This window comes from Cebus imitator, unplaced genomic scaffold (genome assembly GCF_001604975.1).
Source record: "Cebus imitator isolate Cc_AM_T3 unplaced genomic scaffold, Cebus_imitator-1.0 Scaffold299, whole genome shotgun sequence".
Taxonomy (NCBI): Eukaryota; Metazoa; Chordata; class Mammalia; order Primates; family Cebidae; genus Cebus; species Cebus imitator.
The window spans coordinates 1,380,376-1,385,021 of NW_016107614.1; positions in this window are offsets into that span (position 1 = coordinate 1,380,376).

The window sequence follows — 4,646 nt, forward strand, 5'->3', positions numbered from 1 at the left end:
ATGAGGACACCTGCTCTGTCCTCCTCACTTAGAGAATGAACAAAAACATATTTTGGAACCCAGGAAGAGTTTTTTGGATTTTAATAATAGCTCACACTTACTGTATGCTCACTGTGTACCAGGCAGTGTGCTCAGCACTTTAAATTCATTCTCTTATTTACTTCCCTTAAACCATAAGGGAAGGCATTCTTATCATCTCCATTTTACAGATGTGGGAAACTGAGGCTCAGGGAAGAGTAAGGTGACTTGTTCAAGGTCACAGAGCAAGTGGTGGTACTTGAATTCCAACCCAGAGAGTCTAACTGCAGGACCTATCTCCTATGGATATGAGTGGTCCTTTTTTTTTTTTTTTTTTGAGATGGAGTTTTGCTCTTGTTGCCCAGGCTAGAGTACAATGGCGTGATCTCAGCTCATCGCAACCCCCTCCTCCTGAGTTCAAGTGATTCTCCTGCCTCAGCCTCCGGAGTAGCTGGGATTACAGGCATTCACCACCACACCCAGCTAATTTTGTATTTTTAGTAGAGATGGGGTTTCTCCATGTCGGTCAGGCTAGTCTTGAACTCCCGACCTCAGATGATCCACCCACCTCAGCCTCCCAAAGTGCTGGGATTACGGCGTGAGCCACCGCGCCCAACCTGAGTGGTCCTTATTGGCAGTATGTAGAGTGGCTGATCATGGACACAGCTAGAGCCTCTGGGTGGGAGTTGCTGCTGGAATTCAGGGGTGAAAAGGATGGAAAGGCTGCCACTACCCTTGGCCTCTGTATCTCCCTATCTGACTTGCAAAATCCCAGCCTGCTAGTTGGTATTGCAGGCTCTCTACGGGGTTTTAGCCCTAACAGGTTGTTCGTAGCACTCCCTCTGGTGGCAGAGAGGCACCACTGAACCCTCTGTAAAGTATAGTACTACACAGGTTTTGGAGTTGTCCGTAACTTGACAGATACACAATTTCATACTGAATCCAGATAGCAGCCCAGTGATTCAGAATTATCACAACATTCAGCCTAGCACAGAGGTTTGCACCTGTAATCCCAGCACTTTGGGAGGCCAAGGTGGGGTGGATCACTTGGGGTCAGGAGTTCGAGACCAGCCTGGCCGACAATGTGAAACCCAGTCTCTACTAAAATTACAAAAGATCAGCTGGGTGTGGTGACACGTGCCTGTAATCCCAGATACTTGGGAGACTGAAGCAGGAGAATCGATTGAACCCGGGAGGTGAATGTTGCAGTGAGCCAAGATTGTACCACTGTACTCCAGCCTGGGCAATAGAGTAACATTCCATTAAAAAAAAAAAAAAAGTATTATCACAACTTAAAATAATATCGCACATTAGAATGTGTAAAAAAATGTATAAATACTTTGGGAGGCCAATGCAGGCAGATTGACTGATGAGCTCAGGAGTTTCAGACCGGCCCAGGCAACATGGTGAAACCTCGTCCCTACTAAAGTACAAAAGAAATTAGCTGAGCTTGATGGTGTTCACCTGTAGTCCCAGCTACTCGGGAAGCTGAGGCAGGAGAATTGTTTGAACCCGGGAGACGGAGGTTGCAGTGAGCCGAGATCACAACATTGCACTTCAGCCTGGGCGACAGAGCAAGACTGTCTCAAAAAAAATAAAAATAAAAAAAAGCATAAAGAAAGAAAGAAAGAAAAAAAAACCAAAATAGAGACTTAGAGAGGTTCAATAAATCCCTTGCTTGGTTTATAGGTAAAGTGTGTCCAGTCTTAAGGCCAGAACTTGACATACCTTCCCTCAGCAGTTGTCCCAAGTCTAGACCTCTGGTTGTGAGCACAGTTTGATTACAATAATTTCCACACTCTGCTTCCTCTTTCTCCTCCAGCCACCAGTTCCCTTCCTCCGCCTTTCCACCAAGGTCTCAGCCTGTGGCCCAGGCGCAGGGCCCCACTGGAGGGTGATGATGTCTCCAGAGGCTGGAGGGGCAGGGGCCCAGAGTCTGAGCTGACTTCAGTCTTCTCTGCAGGAACAATTTCTCACATTAGCACACTTTATGCTCACTTTGCTCTAGGTGTGAGGACCACTTTTTTTGTTTGTTTGTTTTGTTTTTGAGACAGAGTCTTGCTCTGTCGCCAGGCGCCAGGCTGGAGTGCAGTGGCACAATCTATCTTGGCCCACTGCAACCTCCGCCTCCCGGGTTCAAGCAATTCTCTTCCCTCAGCCTCCCGAGTAGCTGGGACTACAGACGTGCGACCACCACACCGAGCTAATTTTTATATTTTAGTAAAGACGGGGTTTCACCGTGTTTGCCAGGATGGTCTTGATCTCTTGACCTTGTGATCCACCCGCCTCGTTCTCCCAAAGTGCTGGAATTACAGGTGTGAGCCACCGCGCCCGGCCTTTGTTGTTTTTTGAGACACAGTCTCATTCCATCACCCAGGCTAGAGTGCAGTGGTGCAATCTGGAGTCACTGCAACCTCCAGATTGCGTCACTGCACTCTAGCCTGGGATTCAAGTGATTCTCCCACATCAGCCTCCGAGTAGCTGGGAGTACAGGTGCTTGCCATCATGCCTGGCTAATTGTCATATTTTTTGCAGAGATGGGGTTTCACTCTGTTTCCCAGGCTGGTCTCAAACTCCTGGACTCAAGTTATCGGCCCGCCTCTGCCTCCCAAAGTGCTGTGATTAGAGGCATGAGCCACTGCGCCTGGCCCACTTTGTATTTTTAGTTAGCCCATGAAGTGTAATATACATGTAGGCTGGGCATGGTGACTCACGTCTGTAATCCCAGCACTTTGGGAGGTCGAGGTGGGTGGATCACGAGGTCAGGAGATTGAGACCATCCTAACGGAGTGAAACCCATCTAACTAAAAATACAAAAATAATTAGCCAGATGTGGTGGCATGCACCTGTAGTACCAGCTACCTGGGGAGGCTGAGGCAGGAGAATTGCTTGAACCTGGGAGGTGAAAGTTGCAGTGAGCCAAGATTGTGCCACTGCACTCCAGCCTGGGGGACAGAGCAAGCCTCCATTTCAAAAAATCAAAAAACAAACAGCAACAAAATAATTAGCCAGGCATGGCGGTGCATGCCTGTCCCAACTACTCAGGAGGCTGAGGTGGGAGGATTGCTTGAGCCTGGAGGTCAGGGCTGCAGTAAGCCATGATTGTGCCGCTGTATTTCAGCTTGAGTGACAGAGGAAGACACTGTCTCTAAATAAATAAATAAGTAATAAATGGGATCATAAATATGTACTCTTTTGTGTCTGGAGTCTTTCACTCAACCTAGGTCATGCGTCTTATTATATGTAGCAGCAGTTCCTTCTCATTGCCATACAGTCAAATCCTATAATATTCCGTTACATATCAGTATGTCACAAATTATCCATCCTACTGTCTATCTGTCTAATCTATCTATATGTATTTTAGACAGAGTCTCACTGTGTTGCCCAGGCTGCAGTGCAGTGGCACGATTATAGCTCACAGTAACTTTGAATTCCTGGGCTCAAGTGATCCTCCTGCCTTAGTTTCCCAAGTAGCTAGGACTACGGGTGCATGCCACCACACGTGGATAATTTTTAAAATTTTTTGTAGAGATGGGGTCTCATTATGTTGCCCAGGCTAGCCTTGAACTATTGGCCTCAAGCAATCCTCCTCCCTCAGCCTCCCAAAGCACTAGGATTACAGGGGTGAACCACTGCATCCAGCCTCATTCCACTGTTCTTTATGTTCTTTCTTTATTTTATTTTATTTTATTTTTTTAAAGACGGGGTTTCACCATGTTGGTCAGGCTGCTCTTGAACTCCCGACCTCAGGTGATCCACCTGCCTTGGCCTCCAAAGTGCTTGGATTACAGGTGTGAGCCACCACACCCGGCCCTCTTTTTTTTTTTTTTTAAGACAGGGTTTCACCATATTGGTCAGGCTGGTCTCGACCTCCTGACCTCAAGTGATTCACCTACCTTGGCCTCCCAAAGTGCTGGGATTACAGGTGTGAGCCACCACACCCAGCCATCATTCTACTGTTGATGGACATTTTATTATGTCCGTTGTGAACATCCTGATATATTTCTTTTTTTGCATATAAGTAAACATCTCTGTTGAGTAAATAGGCAAGAATAAATTGCTGGGTTATGGAGCAGGCCTATATTGAGTTTTAGTAGATACTACCATACAGTTTTCCAGAATGCTGTATCAATTTATACTCCCACTGCAGCATATGCTGCCAGCTTCTCCACATCCTTACCAACATCAGTACTGCTAGTCTTCTTAATTCTAGCCATTCTGGTGGGTGTACGTCTGTGGGCATTTCATTGTGATTTTAATTTGTATTTCCATGTTGATAATGAAACAGTATCTTTTTATTTTTATTTTTATTTTTTTTAGAGATGGGGTCTCGATATGTTGCCCAGGCTGGAGTGCAGTGGCTATTCACAGGCATGATCCCACTACTGATCAGCACGGGAGTTTTGACCTGCTCCATTTCCGACCTGGGCCAGTTCACCCCTCCTTAGGCAACCTGGTGGCTCCCCACTCCTGGAAGGTCACCATATTGATGCTGAACTTAGTGTGGACACCCGATCAGCATAGCACACTACAGCCCAGAACTCCTGGGCTCAAGCGATCCTCCAGCCTCAGCCTCCCGAGTAGCTGGGACTACAGGCATGTGCACCTGACATGAAACAGTATCTTTT